The sequence below is a fragment of the Canis lupus genome, chromosome 31, assembly GCF_011100685.1.
Source record: "Canis lupus familiaris isolate Mischka breed German Shepherd chromosome 31, alternate assembly UU_Cfam_GSD_1.0, whole genome shotgun sequence".
NCBI lineage: Eukaryota > Metazoa > Chordata > Mammalia > Carnivora > Canidae > Canis > Canis lupus.
In genome coordinates, this window is record NC_049252.1 from 25597963 (window position 1) to 25619607 (window position 21645).

Genomic DNA, 21645 nt, shown 5'->3' on the forward strand with positions numbered 1-21645 from the left:
AACAGAAACAAGTGTAACTCTTTTCTGAAGGATTCATCCGTGAATTCCCATGGACAGGTTTTCAATAAATAGAACTCATAGTCACAAATCCCAAAATACACAAGGAAACATCATAATATGTGAGAACTGGCAGAAGAAAAAAAAAAATAGCAGAATGAGACCTCCAAAAACTTGATATTGAGATTATTGGATACAGAATATAAAATGAAAATATGTATGATAAAATAAAATGTAGACTCAAATTAAGAAGGTAAAGCTTATTTAAAAAATGAGCAGGTGTGTTAGAGACAAAGCAAAACAAAGTGAAATTGTAGAAAAATTAAGAATAAAAAAATTGAAAAATTGATTTTACAAGAGATTAAAAATATTGGAAAATACACTTTAAGAATTATTTATGTGTCATAAGGAAAAAGTTGGAAAATAAAAAAAAAAGTTTAAGTGTTGGGAAAAGACAGAGGAAGTCAAAGTGAGCTTAACAGGAGTTACATTTAATTGCAGATAATATATAGAATGAAGAAGGCCATAGTCAGAAATAATGAATAAGAATTTTCCCGAAAGTCAGAATCTGAAATCAGAATTTCCAAGTAGTCAAAGTTAGGTCTCTTCAATATATGATGTTTAGAAAACTTGACAGCTACATGCAAAAAAGAATGAAACTGGACTATTTTTTTACACCATACACAAAAATAATCTCAAAGTGGACTAAAGGCCTAAATGTAAAACCTGAACCCATAAAAACCCTAGAAAGGAGCATAGGCAGTAATTTTTCTGACATCAGCCATAGCAACATTTTTCCAGATGTCTCCTAAGGCATGGGAAACAAAAGAAAATAAAACAAAACTAAACAAAACAAAACAAAACATTGGGACTACATCAAAACAAAAAGCTTCTGTACAGTAAAAGAAACAATCAACAAAATGAAAACACGAATAGTTAGAAAACACATTTAATTCTATGCAGATAAATACAAAGATAAATACATAATACCATATGTATTATGGTAAGTTGCAGAACACTAATGACAAAAGACCTTAATACAAAGAAACAACAATTAGAATAACTGTTTTAATTTAATTTTTAAAAATTTTTGCAACTTTATTGAAGTATGACTGGCAAATTCAAATATTTAAGGTATACAATGTGACACTTTCAAATATATATACATTATGAAGTGATTGTCATAATCATGTTAGTTAACATATCTATTAACTCACCTAATTACCTTTGTGTATGTATATACTTATGTGTGTGTATGTGTGTGTTTAATAAGACCACAAGAGATCTACTCTTACAGCAAATTTCAAGTACACAAGTCATTATTTTTGTAGTCACCATGCTATACATTAGGTCTCTACAACTTATTCACCTTAAACTGGAATCTGTACTTTTGACCAACGTCTTCCCATTTTCCCAATTTCCGATCCTTGGTAGCCACCATTTTATTCTCTTACTATGAGTTCAATTTTTTGGATTCCAAATATAAGTGAGAGTTTTCAGTATTGATCTTTCCACGTCTAACTTACTCTACTTGGTGCTATGTCCTCCAAGTTAATCCACACTGTTATAAATAACAGGATTTCTTTCTTTTTATTTTTTTTAATTTTTTTAAAAATTTATTTATTTATTCCTGATAGACACAGAGAGAGAGAGAGAGAGAGAGGCAGAGACACAGACAGAGGGAGAAGCAGGCTCCATGCAGGGAACCCGACGTGGGACTCGATCCCGGGTCTCCAGGATCGCGCCCTCGGCTGACGGTGGCGCTAAACCACTGAGCCACTGGGGCTGCCCTTCTTTTTTTTTTTTTTTTTTTTTTGTATGATAGTCACAGAGAGAGAGAGAGGCAGAGACATAGGCAGAGGGAGAAGCAGGCTCCATGCACCGGGAGCCCGACGTGGGACTCGATCGCGTGTCTCCAGGATCGCGCCCTGGGCCAAAGGCAGGCGCCAAACCGCTCTGCCACCCAGGGATCCCCCCTTCTTTCTTTTTAAAACTGAGTAATGTTTAATTTGGGTGTGTGTGTACCACATTTTCTTTATCTATTCATCAGTTAATGGACACTTGGTTTTTTTCCACATACTGGAATAATTATTAGTTATTGTGAATAATGCAGCAATGAACATGGAAGTGCAGCTCTTTGATACACTGATTTTACTTTCTTTGAATATATATCCAAAAGTGGGATTCCTGGATAATGTAGTAGTTCTGTTTTCAATTTTTTGAAGAGCTTCCATAATGGATATACTGATTTATGTTCCCACCAATGATGTACAAGTGTGTATCCTTTTCTCTACCTCCTTACTAATACTTGTTATCTTTTGACCTTTTGGTAATAGTTATCCTAACAAGTATGAAATGAAATCTCATTGTGGTTTTCATTTGCATTTTCCTACTTTGGTATTTGTTGTTTCCTTTCTTCTGATAACTTTTGGTTTGGTTTGCTCTTCTTTTTCTAATTTCTTGATATGTATAGTTATTTTAATTTGATGTCTTACTGTTTTCTTAACTTAGGTGCTTATCACTATGAACTTTCCTGATAGAACTATTTTTGCTATATCTATCTCACAAGTTTTGATATGTTGTGCCTCCACTATAATGTTCTAAGATTCTTTTTTCTATTTCTTTTTTTACTTCTTTGATCCGTTGGTTGTTCAAGAGCATGTTGTTTAATTTCCACATAGTTGTGAATTTTCCGATTTTCTCCTGCTAATTGATTTCTGGTTTTATATATACCACTGTGGCCAGAAAAGTGAATTGATATAATTTCAATCTTCCTAAATTTGTTAATACTTGTTTTGTGACTTATCAGGTGATCTATCCTGAAGAATGTCCCATGTGCACTTTAGAAGAATGTGTATTCTGCTGCAGTTGGATGGAGTGTTGCATTTACATTTGGGAGGTCCATTTGGTCTAAAGTGTAATTCCAGTTCAATGTTTCCTTATTGATCTTCCATCTGAATGATCTATCCATTATTTTAAATGGGGCATTGAAATCTTCTATTATTATTGTATTGCTGTTTCTCCCTTTGGATCTATTAATAAGTGCTTTATAAATTGAGGTTCTCCAAAATTGGGTGCATATATATTTACAATAGTTATATTCTCTTGATCATTTGGCCCCCTTATTATATAATGACCTTCATTGTCTCTTGATATAATTCTTTATTTAAAGTCTGTTTTGTCTACTATAAGTATGACTACTGTTGCTCTCTTTTGGTTTCCATTGGCATGGAATATCTATTTCCATCCCTTCACTTTCAGCCTATTTGTGTGTCTTCTTCCAATCCTAGAGTTGGTCAGCTTTCTGCATGTACTTGCATGCCTTCTGCAAAGGCTCCCATTCATTGTCCATGGAGGCATGTGCAGGGTACCAGCTACTAAGGGTTGATGAGACAAGTGGCACATTGAAGTGGGTGAGTCAGTTGATGGGTCTGTAAAAGAAGCATCCCAAGGGGCAAATGGGTGGGCTTCCTAATGGAGTATGTTAAGTAGTAGGATCCATGTCCCTTTAATGAGTTCTGAGCCCTGGTTGTCATGCTGCCAGCCTCTCCCAATCCCTCAGCCACATCAGTCACCTCTTCAGAATTGAGCAAGACAGAAGTGGGCCTTCTGAACAGCGTCCCACTTGGCTGGTCTGGGGAAGCTGGGCGCTCACTCCCTATGCTTTCACTTTCCCCATGAGAGAAATCAAAGGCTCAAGTATACTTTCTTGGCACTGAGCTGTGCTGCTTTGGGAGAGAGGTGATGTGGGTAAAGTGAAACTGTTCTTCTCATCCTCTTCAAAGAATTTATTCTTAGATTTTTTTGGTACAACTGTGTGCTGAAACTTATCCACTGAACTCTCGGACTCCCACAAAGCTACTCTTGTCCATTAATGACTGTCAAAATCAATGTTTTGTGGTAGGGATATTGGTAGAAAACATCTATTCTGCTGTATTGCTGACCTGATAACTATGTTTTCAAGAGTAATAATGAAGCTAGAAAACCATGCAATAATATCTTTAGAAATCAAGATAGATTTTGCCTCTGAGATAGATGCAGTCATTTTAGATTGGGTGAGGAACACAGGCAGAGAAATATCTTCCTAATTTGTCTTGCTAATTCCACATCTCTAAACCCCCAGTACATACAACAGATGTAAATTCAGTGACTATTATTTGTTTAGCAAGCAATATCTACTTGTGATTTCAGAAGTAAATAAAACATAGCCTCAGCTGCCCAGAACAATAGCCCTTCCCTCAAAGATATCTACACCCTGCTCCCCTAAATCTGTGAAAATGTAACCTCACATAGCAAAAAGGACTTTGCAAGTGTGATTAAGGTAAGGATCTTGAGATGGAGCCATTGTGCTGGATTATCTGGCTTGGCCTGAGGTAATCACAAGGGTCCTCATAAGAAGGAGGCAGAGGGTTCAAGCCAGAAAAAGGACATGTGGCAATGGCAGCTGAGGTTGGAGTGACACAATCTAATGGTGGAGGATAAGGCCATGGATTAAGGGATACAGATATCTTATAGGAAGCTAGGAGAGGTGAGGAGACAGATTCTTCCCTTCTAGAACCTCTCAAAGAAAGGCAGACCTGCTGACATCTTGCTTCAGTCCTAAAATATTCATTTTGCACACCTGACCTTTAGGACTGTAAGAGAACAAATGCATGCTGTTTTAAGCCATTAAGTTGGTGGTACTTTGTCACAGCAAGTAAGGAAACCAATTCCCAGTATTTCATACTCTCTTATAAGGACTCTGTGCTATGTAACACTTATGAGTGGTTAAGAAATAATTATTATAATGTACTTGTTTGGCTCAGAAGAGGGGATGGAGAATAGAGAAGAAGGGACAAATATTTTTATAGAGAAATCAAACATGAGCTAAATCTGGAAACTTGTGCGTTTGCCAGGCAAATAAACCCATGGATTATCTCTCTCCACATGCCTTCCCCACCTCCCTAAGCATGGGGTTTCAATTAGGTTCTCCTCATATGGGCTCGCAGAGCATGCTGGTCATTGTCAGACTTGCGTCACTTGTGCTTTTTACTCCCTGTTATAATAGTGGGAATCCTCTTCTATTGGGGTTTATGTCTCTGGCAATAAAGGAGGACCTGGTCAATAATGGACATGGAACATGGTTTTTCAAATCAATGAATTGTGGAAAAGGAAATGTTATGAAGGTCATAGAGATGTGAGTCTACTAGTATTTTCAAGGAACCAAGTGTCATTCAGTTTTATTGGAGCATAAGATTCAACTCAAGAGGAACAGAGATTGAAGAGCTGTATCTCACCTGTTGCTGAATAATATTATATTGGGCACCTTCGACCGTGTAATTCTCTCTCCATAGCTTCTGATGTTATTAGGGTGGCTTAGTGAAGCATTTTCCGTTGGAATTTATGGTTCTGGACCTGTATTACGGATTGAAATGACCGTTCTCATCAAATTAGTTGCTATTTCCTTTCATTTAATCTCAACCAAATTGAATACACTCTTCAGTTTTCCAGCTCCATGCCATTGTCAAAGTTCTTCATTCATCCACTTTTACCCGAAAATTTCCAAGTCCTTCATACCCAACCAAATCTCCAACTATTTGTCGTTCAAGTTTATCTAAATTTCCATCTAAATGAACATTTTCCTGATTTTTTTCCCATACTCACCTTCAGATAGGAATTATTTTCTCTCACTAATAAAACCTATAGTGCTTTATCCTTCTCTTATGAAAGTCTATCACTTTGGATGCCAGTCATGTGACTCAGTTCGTGCCACTTTCTCCTCATGTCTGGATTTAAACATCTCTAGGATGATCTCTTACTCATCCATTCAATTTTGTCTCTTTCAATACCCAACTTAAATTTAAAACACTATATGCTCAATAACAGTATACTGAATTAATTTTATTTTGAAACTAACACCAATATAAAGTGTGATGAGTGGATTAGTATAAATCTAATGTATTATTTGATTCATTCTTCTGATATAATGTGTGAAGTGTATTAAATAATGTTCCCAAAAGCTGATGGATACATTTCCCAGTTATGCAAATTTACATTTATAGTGCAAGATGAGTTTTGTCATCTGTCAGAGAAAGTAGAATCTATTCTTAAGGCATTTCAAGTTTTGTCCTTTTAAAGCAACAGGTGGGCATTATTCCTGCAGGCAAGTCTGCATTGCACCTTGAAAACAGCAAACAGCCACATAAATCAGCTGTATTCTTTCACAGAATGGTTAGAGAAATGTACAAAATTACACAAAAAGAAACACATAAAGCCTAAGAGAATTCATGATCACAAAAGGTTTCACCTTACTTAATATTTTAGTTGAGACTCTTGATAAATAAAAGTGGTTTTTGCTCTTTTTGTTGTGCTTAATGTGTGTGATTCACATCTAAGAGAAAAAAATGTCAAACCTCCCCTCACCTAAGTAGGAAAGCCTTCAAAATTTGATCAAGCGGTGACCTCTAGAGTATAACATTTTCTAAAGAATATCCCAAAGCTAGCAGCCATAAATAAATAAATAAATAGATAGATAGATAAACAAACAAATAAAAATTCAGCCCTTAGCAGACATAGATTTACTAATCAGTCACTTGGAGAGGAAATGTGTAAACACTGTGGATATTTTTCATATTGATCATAACTCTTGCCCAAATCATGAGAAGGCTTATAAAATAAGCTATACAGGGTTGCCACGCACTTGTGAGTTCAGTGTGTATGAAAGGCTTCATTGAACAATGTTATGCTTTGTACCAGGTGCTCTGCTGGTTTGTTTTTGTTTTTGTTTTTGTTTTAAGAAAGAGAGAGAGAGCTGAGAGGGAGGGGAATGGAAAAGGGCAGAGGGAGAGGGATAACGAGAATCATGAACAGGCTCCATGCCCAGTGCGGAGCATGACCTGGAACTTTTTCTCATCATCCTGAGATCATCGATTGCTTAACTGACGGAGCCATCCAGACATCCCTCTGCTGGTTTTAAGCATGTGTTTACAAATAGAAGTGCTAATTGTTTATGCACTTGCTCAAATGCATAGTCCATGGATTCAGGGTAGTTTTACCATTTACCTTTTTCTTTTTTTTTTTTAAGATTTTATTTATTTATTCATGAGACACACACACACACACAGAGAGAGAGAGAGAGAGAGAGAGAGGCAGAGACACAGGCAGAGGGAGAAGCAGGCTCCATGCAGGGAGCCCGACGTGGGACTCGATCCCGGGACTCCAGGATTAGGCCCTAAGCCAAAGGTGGCACTAAACCACTGAGCCATCCAGGCTGCCCCTACTTTTTTCTTATAATTAATGTAGAGTAATGAAAGAACACTTTAAAAAATGAAAAAACACAGTGTTCTCTGAAGCATATTCACATCAAACATGGAGCACATTCACATTGAATGTAAATGTAGAGGCCAGATTAGAAAATGATTTTGGGCTTCAAATAGATAAGTCAAACATCAAAAATTATTGACATTCAGGGTCTTCTGAGTTCTAAAAAGTTACCAATAAAGCCCCTAAACATTATTTAATAAATTTAAGTGCCACGTATTTAATATTTATCAATAATTGGCCTCCCTAAAACTAAAGGTGAACGATTTAAAAAAAAAATAAGCCATTATCTTGGCAAAACATTAGCCAATAAACTTAAGCATGAAAAAAAGAAAAAAAATGCTATATTTTTAAAAACTTTCTTTAAAGTTAGTTTCTTGAGTTTTTCAAGAACTCATAAGAAGGATGAGTATATGTTGCTTTCTCCTCATTGCAATGCAGCCACTCACCCCATATTTGCACAGACCAGGGGCTTTATGCTGGGCTGTGCCATAGGCAGGTTTGGTTCTCAGGACACATCTCCTTGACTCTACTCTCACCATGACCCTGATTTCCACAACCAGACCTGAAAAGAAAGAAGAAAAATATAGATGAGATTTAGGTGAAAATAAGTCTAGTCAAGACCTAGTATACATGCCATTCTGTTAGCTCCTTTTCTTTTCCACCTAAGAGTCTATCTTGAAAATTTTTATTGCATTACATATTTGTCCAGCTCAATTGATGCTGTATTCCACTGTAGGAATGAGCATAAACATGATTTAAACAGTAATTCATGTATGGGCAGCCTGGGTGGCTCAAAAGTTTAGCACCGCCTGAAGGCTCCTGATCCTAGAGACCTGGGATCAAGTTCCATGTCAGGCTCCCTGCATGGAGCCTGCTTCTCCCTCTACCTGTGTCTCTGCCTCCCTCTCTCTCTGTTTCTCATGAATACATAAATAAAATCATTTAAACAAATAAAATTAAAATTAAAAATAAACATAATTCATGTAATCTACTGATTAAACAATTTTTTTCCATACTGAGAGTGAAGGATACAGTAAGGCATTTTTAAAACTCTTTGAAGAAAACTATATTCATTAGCAATTACATTTGCCTTTTTATAACACATATTCTCCTGAAGTTGCTTAAACAAGTTAGATGTTTATTTTTCTCTCTTAAAAAAAAAAGGGGGGATCCCTGGGTGGTGCAGCGGTTTAGCGCCTGCCTTTGGCCCAGGGCGCGATCCTGGAGACCCGGGATCGAATCCCACGTCGGGCTCCCGGTGCATGGAGCCTGCTTCTCCCTCTGCCTGTGTCTCTGCCTCTCTCTCTCTCTCTCTGTGTGTGACTATCATAAATAAATAATAATAATAAAAAAAAAAAAGTGTAGTGTTTGGCAGCTCAAGGCTGGCAGGGCTGCTCTGATAATTCCTCAGGGATGGAAGTCTGTCTGCCTCCTGCTCACAGCAATCAAACATGTGGCATTGGTCCGCAGAGTATCAGAATGCCTGAGTCACCTCCAGGCAAAAGGGAGGGGAACGTGCAAAGGATCGAAACCCTGTGCTCCCAACGAAGTCTGTCTCCATCAGAAAAAAAACAAACCAAACAAAACCAAATTTTCTCTGAAGCCTGACTTAGGAGACTCGCACTAGATCTCAATGGCCAGATGTGGGTCATATGGCAAAACGAGGTCAAGGAAGACTCGGCATGGGCACATTTTTAACATAGTGCATTCTTGCTCTAAACAAAATTGAGATTCTCTTAGTAAAAGAGAAGGAAAAATAGATCCTGGGCATGTGACTATCAGTGTCTGTGCCAGAAGTATACGCTTATACTTAAATGGTGCTTAAATGCCTGGTGATGCCTCGGGCTTGATCTTGTGGTTTTTTTTTTTTTTTTTTTTTTTTTTTTTTTATTTATTTATGATAGGCACACAGTGAGAGAGAGAGAGAGGCAGAGACACAGGCAGAGAGAGGGAGAAGCAGGCTCCATGCACCGGGAGCCCGACGTGGGATTCGATCCTGGGTCTTCAGGATCGCGCCCCGGGCCAAAGGCAGGCGCCAAACCGCTGCGCCACCCAGGGATCCCGATCTTGGGGTTTACCTATGTGTCTCTGAGCCAGAACACTGGTGCACATAACTTGTAGTTTAAGTCCATCAATTTGTCAAATATATTAAACTAGAATTCTATAAACATTTCCCATTTGTAATGGTAGAGGAGGGTGGAGAGAAACTCATCTATTTCTTGTTCCTTTCACATCAACCAGGCAACATGCTGCCCAAGATTTCTAGACAAATAATTAATGCAATTGTCCTTGTGCTAAGAAGGACAAAAGCCTAATTTATGATAATGACGAAAGTTTCCATAACTGTAGGATAAAACAGCTGACAGTTCCGTAATACTTTTCCTTGAAAGAGGTCAATTCCAGCTCATGGGTTTTCTTGTTCATCTTTACAACATACATATTATCTCCTGTGCTTCCAGTGCTCTTGTTTTTCACGCCATTCAACTACCCACTTATGTGGAATTCAAATCTTGCCTGCCTGTTAGATTCATCCAGGAGAATTTTGAGGAAATACTAATGTCTGGAATCCATCCCCAGAGATGCTGATTTAATGCAGGCTTGACTTGCACTCCCCAGGTGATGCCAATGTGCAGCCCCACAGATCAACTTCCTACACATTCTTATTCTCATTAGCTTCACCCTCCCAAAGCGTATTCTCAAACTTCCTACTCTCTGGCTTTTATCACCTCCCTATGCGATTGCCAATAACTCTGGTCCCACTGATATCTACAGTTCATTGATTTGCCATGTTTTTAATGTCTCTAATTTAGATGCTGTCCTCATTTTCTTCCTAAAGCACCTGAGTTTCCCAGCCTCAATTTTTAACCCCAGTTTTCCCGTTTTGTTTCTCTGGCAAAACCTGTTTTTGATTAAACCCAACTCTCCACAGACTCTGAAATAGGTCTCTGAGGCTAAATATGACTAAAGAAAGAAATTAAACAAACAGTCCACCACCACTAACCTCAAGTGGGTCCTTATTTCTTCCATCCAGTCTACATTACTCTTCTCTCTTCTATTATTTGCCTAAACTCCTATCGCATACTTTCCCTCAACATCTCTCCCCAGTTCTCCAATTGTGGCTGATGCTGTTGATTGAAATTTCACTGAAGAAATGGAGGAAAGGCTTCTGCCACTGAATGTATCAACTGGTTGCAACTCCATTTAATACTACCCCTGTTAACTAAAGTGAAATCCTACCAATGTCCACCCGTTTATGTACTGCATCCCATTTGATAGCTTCAGGATACAGGTTGAAAGACATCATTCCAGATGCTGCCATCTCTCCCCTGCATTATCATTTTCCCTTCTTGATTGTATCATTCCCAATAACATTGTATTCACTTTCCTTGCTGCTACTGCAAATTGCAACACATTTAGTGACTTAAAAGAACACCAATCTATTAACGTACAGATCTGGAGATCTGAAGTACAAAATGGATTTACAGGGCTCCATATCCTTCTGGAGGATTTAAGTGAGAATTCATATCTATTTTTTCACCTTCTAGAGGCTACCTGAATCCTTGGCTCACAACCCCTACTTTCATCTTCAAGTACAGCAGTGTAGCATCCTTGAATCCCAAGCATTCTCTCTTTCACACACACACACACACACACACACACACACACACACACACACACATCTGCTTCCATCTCCTCCCTTCTCTCACCCTCTTGCCTCCCACTTGTCCTTATAAGGACCCATGTAGTTACAATGGATCTACCTGAATAAATAATGATACTGTATCCACATAGAAAATCCACACTAATCTCCTTCATCAAGATCATTAATCCAATCTTGCAAAATCTTTTGCTATGAAAGGTAACAAATTCACAGGGCTTGGGGATTAGGACATGGCCATATTCTGTGGGCCATTATTCTGCTTACTGTAAACATTCAAACCTATTGCAATACAACCAAACTTTTTAAAAGAAAAAACAAAAACCTTTCCCTTGGCCCAGCAGCCCCTTCCTAATGCAGTTTTTTACCTCTTTCGTTTTTTCTTTTTTTCTCATTAAACTTTTGTTTTAATAGGTCTCAAAATTCTGTGACAGATTTTTGGTCAAGTTGTTTCCATTAAAAAGTACTGATTTTAAAAACTAATAACTTAAAACTGTCACACACATACAAAAAAAAATCCCCAAATGGTCCACAAAACATTCTCCTTACCTTCTGAAGATTTTATGATGCATTGTTCTCATTAACCAGTCTTTTACTATTAAACTTAAATGGCCAATTGACACAGACAGTTCTGAGACCGTTCCTCCACCACTGATTAAGACTGGGGTAGGGATCCCTGGGTGGCGCAGCGGTTTGGCGCCTGCCTTTGGCCCAGGGCGCGATCCTGGAGACCCAGGATCGAATCCCACGTCGGGCTCCCGGTGCATGGAGCCTGCTTCTCCCTCTGCCTGTGTCTCTGCCTCTCTCTCTCCCTCTCTCTTGGTGACTATCATAAATAAATAAAAATTAAAAAAAAAAATTTATAAAGACTGGGGTGGCAGGGGATCCCCAAGTGGCTCAGGGGTTGAGCGTCTGCCTTTGGATCAGGGCCTGATTCCAGAGTCCCGGGATTGAGTCCCACATCAGGCTCCCTGCATGGAGCCTGCTTCTCCCTTTATCTCTGTGTGTCTCTCATGAATAAATAAATATTAAAAAAAAAAAAAAAAAGACTGGGGTGGCAGGTGTTAGGGATAATATTCATTTAGCCTTCTGAGCTTCCTGGGCAGACTTGGAGACCTGGCCAGCTCCAGCTGCCTTCTTGTCCACCGCTTGGATGACACCCACAGCAACCGTCTGTCTCATGTCACCAACAGCAAACCGGCCGGGAAGAGGATAGTCAGAGAAGCTCTCAACACACATAGGTTTGCCAGGAACCATATAAACAATGGCAGCGTCTCCAGATTTCAAGAACTTGGGACTATCTTCCAGCTTTTTTCCAGAACAATAATCTATCTTCTCCTTCAGCTCAGCAAACTTGCAAGCAATGTGAGCTGTGTGACAGTCCAGCACAGGTGCATATCCAGCACTGATCTGACCTGGATGGTTCAGGAAAATCACCTGAGCCATGAAGCCAGCTGCTTCCATTGGTGGGTCACTTGCTGTTACCTGCCACATTGCCACAATGAACATCTTTGACAGATACGTTCTTGACATTGAAGCCCACATTGTCCCCAGGAAGATCCTCACTCAAAGCTTCATGGTGCATTTCAACAGACTTTACTTCAGTTGCAACATTGACTGGAGCAAAGGTGACCACCATGCCAGGCTTAAGAACCCCAGTCTCCACTCGGCCCACTGGGACAGTACCAATACCACCAATTTTGTAGACGTCCTGAAGAGGCAGACACAAGGGCTTATCAGTTGGATGCGTTGGTGGCAAAATGCAATCCAGAGCTTCAACCAGTGTGGTTCCACTGGCATTCCCATCTTTACAGGTGACTTTGCATCTTTTGAACCAAGGCATGTTAGCACTTGGCTCCAGCATGTTGTCACCATTCCAAACAGAAATTGGCACAAATGCTACTGTGTTGGGGTTGAAGCTGATTTTCTTAATGTAGGTGCTGACTTCCTTAATGATTTCCTCATATCTCTTCTGGCTATAGGATGGCTCAGTGGAATCCATTTTGTTAACACCAACAATTAGTTGTTTTACACCCAGTGTGTAAGCCAGAAGGGCATGCTCATGGGTCTGCCCATTCTTGCAGATACTTGCTTCAAATTCCCAACACCAACAGCAACAATCAGGACCGCACAGAGACCTGCCTGTAATCATGCTTTTGATAAAGGCTCTGTGTCCTGGGGCATCAGTGATGGTCACATAATACTTGGCTGGTCTCGAATTTCCACAGGGAGATATCAATGGTGATACCACGTTCATGTTCAGCTTTCAGTTTATCCAAGACCCAGGCATACTTGAAAGAGCTTTTTCCCATCTCAGCAGCCTCCTTCTCAAATTTTTCGATAGTTCTTTTGTCGATTCCACCACATTTGTAGATCAGATGGCCAGTAGACTTGCCCGAATCTACCTGTAGACTTGCCCGAATCTACCTGTCCAATGATGATGATGTTGATGTGAGTCTTTTCCTTTCCCATTTTGGTTTAGGTTTAGTGGTGATTTTCATGACACCTGTGTTCGGTGCCAAACCTGTTACGGAAAAAGATTTTTTACCTCTTTCTTAAGTAGAGTTGACAGAGAGCTTCTTACTTATCTTTAAATTATCTCCTCGCATTCTACTAATGTTCAAGTTTTGTTCAATCAGACTTTATTCTTTACAATTTCCACGAAAACTATTTTGAAAGCCATGAACAATTTCTATACTGTTAAACTTCATCATCAATTCTTAGTTTTCATCTTACTTAACCCATCAGAAGATTTGTCCCCAGTAACAACGCCTTACTCTTACAGTGCTTTCTTCACTTAGTATCAGGGAGGCCACTCTCTCTATTAGTTTGTTCCCTATCTTTCCAGTCACTTTTCTCATTCCCCTTGTGAATTCCTTCTCATTTTCCCAGCCACTATAACACAAAACTGCTTCAAGGTGACCATATGGATGGCTTTAACTCTACACACATGCTGACAGTGCCCACACTTTTATCCCCAGTCTGGAGCTCTCCATAATTCCCTTTGTAAATCCTATAGGTGTCTCAAACTCACTGTGACTAGAACTAAATTGCCAGTTGTTGAAATAGCCACCTCAAACCACTTCATCTTTTCCCAATTTTATCTCTTATCTTCCAATTTCATGCATCTAAAAATCTTGGTTTTTGTCCTCTTGTCCCCTTTTTATTTCACCCTTCAGACTTTACCCATCAACACATCTGTCAGATTTGCCTTCAAACATATTCAAAACCAAAAGTCTTTCTATGAGGCTCACTACCATCCGCCTCTTCTAAACCACTGCCATCTTTGTCTACATTACTGCAACCTGGACCCCAGCCTTCTCCCCTGCTCCCTACAGTCTACTTCAACACAATAGCCAGGGTGATACTCTGAGAACAGAATCATATCATGCCATTCTTCTGTTTAAAGCTCCAAAGGCATCTCTTCTTACTCTAGAGCTTAATATATGGCATGCCTCTCTGGACTCCTATCTGGCCACTCTCTCTCTCTTTTCTGTACTGACGCTGAAAATGGTCATTTTTTTTCAAATCATAAAGCAGTCTCCCCTTCAAGGTTATACTTGCTCTTCCTCCTTTCAGGAATTCCCCTCCCTAGATATTCCCGTGGTCCAGCCCTCACTTCCTTTAGGTCTTTGCTTAAGTCTTGCCTTGCCACTCTACATAAGATAAACCTCTCTCCTGCAAGTACTCATATTCCTTAATTGTGATTTATTTTTCTACATAGTACTTTTCCAAACCTGTCATATTCTATATATGGAAATAAGTGAGGACTAACCAAAGAGAAAAGCAAGGCTATTTATTCTGAGCTTGCTACATAGCAAAGAAGTCAGCCGTTGTCATATGTGTTTGACAGACTCAAAGGCAGGCAAAGGAATGGGAAAGCTTCATAGTGGAAGTAGGGAAACTTCAGGTGTGCCCTGATTGGGGGCTGTGGGCCCAGGAAAGCCATAGGCAGGCTAACAAGAAGGTAGGCATCCTATGTGATTAGTGAGGAGTACATATTGGGCTTTCTCTGATTAGTCTTAAATTGCAAGTAGAGGCAAAAATTAGGGAAGATATCAATTATTAATTGAATCCTGGTCACTTGGGGTCAATTGTTATAGAAGTTATTGTTTAGCATCCCAGATTATTACTAGAGATAGAATGCTGATTTATAGCAGTCTGGCTTCCTCAACTGTTTATTGTGGATAAGGGAGCTGGTTTTATGGGCAGGTTGAAACAGGTTGTAGGTCAGAGTTCTATTTTTATACTTGGTTTGGCCATTGTCCAGTTATATATTCAGTTTTTTGGCCATTCGCTTCTTTGGATATCCATTGTCAATCTCTTCTCACTAATATGTAAGCTGCGGGCAGACTCACTGTCAAGTGATTTATTATGTGAGCAACCAGGATTGATGCTTATGAATTTCCTTATTCCCAACGTCTCACACATAGTCCCACCTCAGTAAATATTTGCTGAATGAATGAATGAATGAATAAAAATGGGGAAGATAGGAGCTCACCTATTTTGATGAATGGCTAAATGAAGGATAAGTCACATTAGGGAGAAACGGAGACTGAATTATTTCAGTAATTTGAAAAGCTATCATCAGCAAATACTATCTCTCTTCTCTATTTTACTTCTGTAGGTACAATATCCCTTGCCTATAAAAGACTTGGAAATTCCTACTAAAACTATGGAATCTCTAAAGAGAGTTTTAAAAAAAAATTCATGTAGTACAAGGCAACCATGGTCTTAATGTTAGAAATCGCATTGCATTGTTTTCCTTCTAGTATGACACCCTTTTGAAAGCTAAATAAATAAGAAAAAAAATAGATTTGTGACGAATTCTAAATTTAAACCACAGTAATAGTGAGTTCTTCCACAATCTATCCTGACCTTTAGCCTGACCTTTAGCAAGTTTTGACCTTCTCAATTTAGAAGGGTGACAGTTGGGTTTTTTTCCCTTAAACTGAGAGCGCCCCCTGGTGTTGTGTGATGTTAACTCATCAGTGGTATCTACCTTTCCATAAAGTGTGAGCGTTGAGTACAATCTCCTGAGTATGAGCAAGAGAGGGGTTGTAAAATAGTAATCCTGAGTTCTGGGCCCAACCAGTTGTTTTCTGACCATCTTTATTGTAGAGAACCATTGATCTACTAATTCTCAACTGAGCTCAGAATTTCAATTTTTTTTTCCAAAAATCTTACTTTGTCTTCATCACGAATATCTGAACATCTACTTTTAATATTTAAGTGGTACACAGTAATCACTTATCTTTCAAGAAGGACAGTTTGTAATTCAATTATTATTGGGAACACCTACACTGTTCTGGGCCCTAGTTAAGTGCTTTATAGGCATCATTATATAGAATCTTATAAGGAACTAATTTATGAGGTTCTGTTACTATTATGATTTTGCAAATGATAAAACTGTCTAAGAGGTTTAATAACTTTTCCAAGTTTTCAGAAGCAGTGGGTTGCAAAGGTGGGATCTGCAGTTGGGTCTGTATAACCTAATGGCTTAGGTAGCTTAACTAGTCTACTATACTATCTTTTTACATGCCAGATTTTGATTTGTCAGATTCTTGTCTTTTTCATGAATAAAGCAATCCAGTACAGTAATATGTATATAGATTACTTACTTTCCATGGATGTTCATGTGATCTTCTTAATTGGAACTCAAGTTTCAACACTAAAGGACATATCTTGTCCTAAGAAAAATTATGAGACAGATCAATTATTTAGATCCCAAGAATCCTGCAATTTCAGTCTAAACTCCCTTCATCATCCCTTCTCTTATTTTGGCTTTTTCTCAGATACTTCAGGCCTGGTGCTCTTTTGAACATCATAGAAATCAAGAAGGAACAGCCTTACGGTTAATGAAATAAAATATATTTTAATTATAAAAAGGCCCTTCAAGATAATTCAAATCTCCTTAAAAGTCAAGATTTAGAATGGTGTAGATAGGTAGGTGCTCATTAATTATTTGTTGAATGAATGAATCATACATGCATGTAATCCATTCAGGGTAGTCTACAAAACCCTAGAAATTATGTGCAGACTTTGCATGTGTATATGTGTCTATGAATGTGTGTATATATTATATATATATATATGGGGTATGTGTGTATAATATATATGTATATATATTATATATGGTGTATGTGTGTATAATTTTTTTAAGAAAAGATTTCATGACTTTCATCAGATGCTATAACAGCTCTGGAACCCATAAAGGCTAAAGGCTATCCCTCTATTTGCCTACATTCTGAATAATCCAAGTTGACTTCAGCTTATCTAGACTTATAATTTATTATTCACTAGTTTGACATTCTATTATTAAGAGTCCAACATTTCAGTTTATGAATTTCTTCACACAGACTACGGAATATGTTTTCCCAGAGTTGACACTGAGTGATGCCGAGACCCTCTGGTCTGGTCCTGGAGGAATTGGTGAACACTGAGCTTGATGCAAATCATCTGTAAATGTTTGGTGAATGAAGGACTGGCTCTTTTGAATTATCAACCTCTGAAATTTTTAGAAAGATAAAATTTCAGGAGATTGATGTTAAGCTTGGTGAGAAGAAGAAGAGATCTACCAAAATAGGACATGAGAAATAATAGAGTATTAGAAAGACTCTCATTTTTAACTAGATTATAGATGCTTGGAGAGAAAGCTTCATCACCACTTAGGGAGTGCGTTTCCCATAAATCTATCCTTTATGCTATAATTTTGTTATCCTTTTCTACAATGATAGATAGGATTCTTCTTCTAGCATGAACACAGAGAGCCTCCAGAGATTATCTATTTCATCCCAATAACCAGACCAAGCTAGTTAAATTTAAAAATCACCATTTATTCTTTTAAAACCTAATGAATATATGCAATACTGGAACTAATTCTACAGAGATAGATAACTGATTAAAAATTTCCAAAGCACCTTTTTCTCCGGCAAGTACCCATCTCTGTTCCATATCTTTGTCATGTGCACATAAAGTTCGATCCTGCTGAGAATCTGAAACACATTAGTACATTGAGTGATGCTTTTACTGGGAGCAAGTAATAATTTAGGACATGTTTAGTTAAAGCCTTTCGTCTCTTAAGAAGTAGTATAGTCAGAAAATAACAAAATGACCCCAAAATAAAGAAGGAAACACTGAGAGGTAGAAAATGTTTTGCTAGATTTTTAAACAATGTTGACTTTCCATTAATTATTGGAAGTGAATCAGTAAGTGAATTTGTTTCAACATATATGTTGTGTTAACCAAAAACAAATCAAATTGTCTTATTTACACTATATAACTGCTGAATGAATATTTAAGGGATATTAATTTGAGGCACTAAAATTATCAACATTCCTGGGATACAGACCAACTCAATCTCCCACAGAAATGGAAGTGATACTAGCATGCAATGATGGAAAGGCATGGGCTTCAGATTCGGATACATTCAGATTTGTGTATTGCTCTTCCACTTCCTTACCCTCTTATCTCTTTGAAGTGGGATTTTGGATGATTTCCATTTTTGGTGCATTGCTAAATTTTTAAATGGAAAATACTACATAAAATTTCATATATATACCTACATATGATATGCATAGTCAGAGGCACAACGAGTTAACAAATTGATCTTGAATACAAAACAGTAAGATTGGATGGATTTTGGAATTTAGGCACCAGATTCAAGGAACCTCATCACAGAATTTTGGTCTGAATTAATCCAAGGTTTATTTTCAAACAGCACATGGTAAATGCACAGTCCTCCATTATCAAGGAATTTGTGATGCCATGTCCTCAAGACCCAAGGTCATGTACGCTGAGATGGCAGGCTAATTTCATGCCACCCAGTAATTCAGACAGACTTCCTAGTAAGCCCAGGTATTAGTGTTTGTTGAAGACATGGCAGACACAAATTGATGTTTCTGGATAGGTTCTCAGTTCATCAGATTTTCAGAAGACTCACTATTAAAGGACTATTGCTTATATAATATGTTCTCAATAAACACTTCCTGCTTTCTGGGTTTACGACTTAGCTACTTGACCTATATAAACAAAATCCAGCAATTTCTTTTATCATTTATTAACTTGGCTCTTGTATAAATGTTATCCAGCTATTGAAAATGTTCTCCAGGTACCCAAGAAAGGAAGCATATAAGGTCATTATTGGTTTCCAGAGACCATGTACCTTAACTGTGTAGTATGGCCATCGTCATAGATACCTTACCTATTTGTAAGCCTTGGCAAATATAGTGTAAATCTTTTCCTGGATTAAGTCTCCAGATTTCTAGTGTGGGCAAATATAAATGAGAACAAATAGCAGCATAGGAAGATTTTGGTTCCAACATAGCACTAAAATGACCTTGAATTAGGGCCATTGACAAAAATAAAATGGCACCTGTATTTTTGAACTTGATACCATTCCCTCAAAATTCATAATTTTAGAGTTACTTAGAAAAAAAAAGAAAAAAAAAGAATTACTTAGAAATGTTGCTGAAAATTACACAGTTAGTTGGAGAAAGCATTAAAATCCCGACTTCTTTCCTGAGGTTCTAGTCTTCTACCCTGGGCCTGATAGATTTTTGGTAGAAGGCTTTCTGATTAAATCTTGATTTATAAAAGCAGTCTCCAACTGAATAGTGCCATCTGTGTTCTAAATCCAAACTGCTCTTACATCACAGTGGATTTTGAAATTGGTAAGAATAAATGGGTGCAAGACACTACCTGAGAATGCCTGCCACAGTTGAAAAGAAAAAAGATTTTATCTGGTCTCTTCATTATTAATACATTTTCTTCTTCTTGGTGTTCATTGTGTAGTGAACTGGCACAAGCACTCTGTGAAAGTATTTTGTTAAGAAGTCAGTAGAACTGAAGTGTATCCAAGACAAGTATCCACAGACTTGATGAAACTACCAGTCTTTATATCAATTAGTGATAATCTACTTTTAAAAGATCCAGAGATCAATGAAGCAGAATAAATAGCCCAGAAACAGACAGTGAGACATGCATGCATTTACTACTTGATAAATAATGCATCAGCAAACTACAGGGAATGGATTATTTAACAAATGGAGCTTTAAAAAAAATGAGCTACTTGGGAATTTAAATGTTTGTATTTACCTGTTACCATGCTAAAAAAGTGAATTCTGTCTACAGAATCAGACAAAAATCAAAGTCAAATGACAGATAGAACAAAAACTACTTGCTCCATGGTGCTATTAAGGGTAGAACTCAAACATACAACTTATATTTGTTTACTTGATTGGACTTTTTTTTTTTTTAATTTGGATATTGCCCAAAGAATGTAACAAGCCAGCTCTTACTTTTCTCTTAATATTGTTAATTTTGCTTGAAACATTGTAAACCATTGATTTTCCATCACAAGGCTTTATATCCACAGGTCTGTAAAAATGTGATTTGCTTCTTTTCTTCTAATCACCCACCATTTTGTATTCTGTTTTGTCATTCCTCATCACCTTTCCCTATAGTTTTATGGTTCTTCTCAGAGTTCAATGATCTTTCCTAATCCCTTTCCACCACAGTTCTGTTTTGATTTTCTGCCAAGTCAACCATCTACTGTTCTCTGTATACTTCTACCCATAAAATATGTTCATTTATAAGTTCATTTTTTTCTCACTATGAACATACTTGTTTATTTAAAAATGAAAATACAAGGGCGCCTGGACAGTTCAGTGGCTAAGTGTCTGCCTTTGGCTGAGGTTATGATCTCAGGGTCCTGGGATCAAGTCCCACATTGGGCTCCCTGCTCAATAGGGAGTCTGCTTCTCCCTCTCCCTCTGCTGCTCCCCCCATTCATAGTCTCTCTCTTTCTCTCATTCTCTTCTCTCTCTCTCAAATAAATAAATAAAACCTTTTAAAAAAAGGAAATGAAAATACAGAAAAAAATTTTAAAAAGTAATCACATATAAATTTGCATTTAAATCAATTTCTTTCCATCTGTTTCCTTGTGTGTATGTATGTGTATGTAAGTGAGAGAGAGAGCAATTTAATCATGACTATGGTGAGTATGGAATTTTAAAACTGGTTTTATTCTATTTTTATAACATTATATCAGAAAAATTATGTAGGTCATTAAGGATTCCTCAGTAGCAGGAAAATATGCAATTGAGTGGACAGGCACACCATCTCTCATTTAACCTTTCTCTATGGGACTCTTAGATTGTTTCCAATTTCCGTCATTGTAAGTAATGCTCAGATAAATGTCCATTTACAAAACATTTGGAAACCTCTCTGATTATTACCAAGCATAAATTTCTAGACTATGGAAAATTTTCTCATCTGTGTTTTTTCTTATTATGGTTTATGCTGGAGAAAATGTAAAAACAAAATTTTCCAACCCAGAAAATTCTCCACAAAGGTAGTAGGGAAAGAAATCTTTTTTTTTTTTTTTTCAAAAGAGCACATGTATGCAAGTGGGGGAGGTGGGAAAAGAGAGAGAGAGAGAAAAAAAATCCTAAGCAGACTCCATTCTGAGATCATGACCTGAGCTGAAATCAAGAGTCAGATGCTCAACCAGCTAAACGACCCTGGTGCCCCAAAATCAGTTTCATTATTGAATAAGCATTAAATCAAAATGTGATGTGCATGACAGGCAATCTGCTAAGGGATTCCAAAGACAAAAAGGAACCTCACCTTTTTACATAGTCAAGTGGATACAGCCCATTACATACCTGTTTTCGAGATAAACAATT

At 37.8% G+C, this 21645-nt stretch overlaps 1 long non-coding RNA gene across 3 annotated transcripts; it reads right to left on the minus strand.

The window, feature by feature from the left end:
• Positions 1-1957: 1957 nt before the first annotated feature.
• LOC102153451 lies at positions 1958-20139 on the minus strand. 3 transcript variants are annotated; one of them, XR_005382243.1, is made up of 4 exons: positions 17878-20139; positions 16579-16647; positions 7746-7861; positions 1958-5391 (listed from the first exon to the last, which is right to left on the minus strand). It is a non-coding gene; the product is annotated as an uncharacterized LOC102153451 (long non-coding RNA). The 3 variants fall into 3 exon arrangements; XR_005382244.1 differs by lacking the exons at positions 16579-16647; positions 17878-20139 and adding an exon at positions 11507-11636 and having other exon boundaries at positions 1958-3428; positions 5274-5391; XR_005382242.1 differs by lacking the exons at positions 16579-16647; positions 17878-20139 and adding an exon at positions 11507-11636.
• Positions 20140-21645: the final 1506 nt, after the last annotated feature.